Raw genomic sequence first — 1,351 nt, 5'->3', positions numbered from 1 at the left:
TGTGACTCAGTTATTTGTCCTCCTGTGGTCAGTGGATGCACCATGTGACTCAGCTACTTGTCCTGTGGTCAGTGAACGCACTGTGTGTCTCAGTTACTTGTCCTCCTGTGGTCAGTGAATGCACCATGTGGCTCAGTTACTTGTCCTCCTGTGGTCAGTGAATGCACCATGTGACTCAGTTACTTGTCCTCCTGTGGTCAGTGAATGCACCATGTGACTCAGTTACTTGTCCTGTGGTCAGTGAATGCACCATGTGACTCAGTTACTTGTCCTCCTGTGGTCAGTGAATGCACCATGTGACTCAGCTACTTATCCTGTGGTCAGTGAACGCACCACTTGTCCTCCTGTGGTCAGTGAATGCTCCATGTGTCTCAGTTACTTGTCCTCCTGTGGTCAGTGAATGCACCATGTGTCTCAGTTACTTGTCCTCCTGTGGTCAGTGAACGCACCATGTGACTCAGCTACTTGTCCTGTGGTCAGTGAACGCACTGTGTGTCTCAGTTACTTGTCCTCCTGTGGTCAGTAAATGCACCATGTGACTCAGTTATTTGTCCTCCTGTGGTCAGTGGATGCACCATGTGTCTCAGTTACTTGTCCTTCTGTGGTCAGTGAACGCACCATGTGACTCAGCTACTTGTCCTGTGGTCAGTGAACGCACTGTGTGTCTCAGTTACTTGTCCTCCTGTGGTCAGTAAATGCACCATGTGAATCAGTTACTTGTCCTCCTGTGGTCAGTGGATGCACCACTTGTCCTGTGGTCAGTGAACGCACCATGTGTCTCAGTTACGTTTCCTCCTGCGGTCAGTGAACGCACCGCTCGGGCTCAGGTCAGAGTGTCTGTTTCTCCCAGTTACGCCCCTCCAGGTCACACAGTCATTTCCCACCTGGGCATTGAAGTCGCCCAACAGAATAAAGGAGTTCCCAGCTGGTTCACCTTCCAGCACCCCCCACCAAGGACTCCAAGAAGGCCGGATACTCTGAACTGTCGTTTGGCACCAACAGTCGGAGCCCGTCCCCCAACCCGAAGGTGCAGGGAAGCTGTCCTCTCACCCATCGGGGAAAACTCCTACACACAGGCACCAACTGGGGGCTAAGAGGAGACCCGCAGCAGCTCTGTGCCTCTCACCCTGGACAACTCCAGAGTGGAATAAGGTCCAGCCCCTCTCAAGGAGATGTTCCAGAGTCCATGCTGTGGGTGGAGGTGACTCCATCAGTCGGGTTACACCCAGATTCTGTCGGCTCGGCCCGGCTCTTATATGACAGAGCATGTGACCAATGAGAGCAAGAACCTACTCCTCTTCATCGTCTGTCTATCTGCCTGTCTGTCTATCTGCCTGTCTCTCTGTATATC

At 52.5% G+C, this 1,351-nt stretch overlaps 1 protein-coding gene across 1 annotated transcript in view; it reads left to right on the top strand.

Annotated features, from left to right (window-relative positions):
• Nucleotides 1-1,351, top strand: part of LOC119428997 (arf-GAP with GTPase, ANK repeat and PH domain-containing protein 1) — a 55,209-nt gene that overhangs the window by 1,793 nt on the left and 52,065 nt on the right. The gene's annotated exons all lie outside the window — the stretch shown is intronic.

The sequence above is a fragment of the Nematolebias whitei genome, chromosome 23 (genome assembly GCF_014905685.2).
Source record: "Nematolebias whitei isolate Nwh7 chromosome 23, NemWhi1, whole genome shotgun sequence".
Taxonomy (NCBI): Eukaryota; Metazoa; Chordata; class Actinopteri; order Cyprinodontiformes; family Rivulidae; genus Nematolebias; species Nematolebias whitei.
This window is presented reverse-complemented; position numbering and strand designations above follow the sequence as displayed.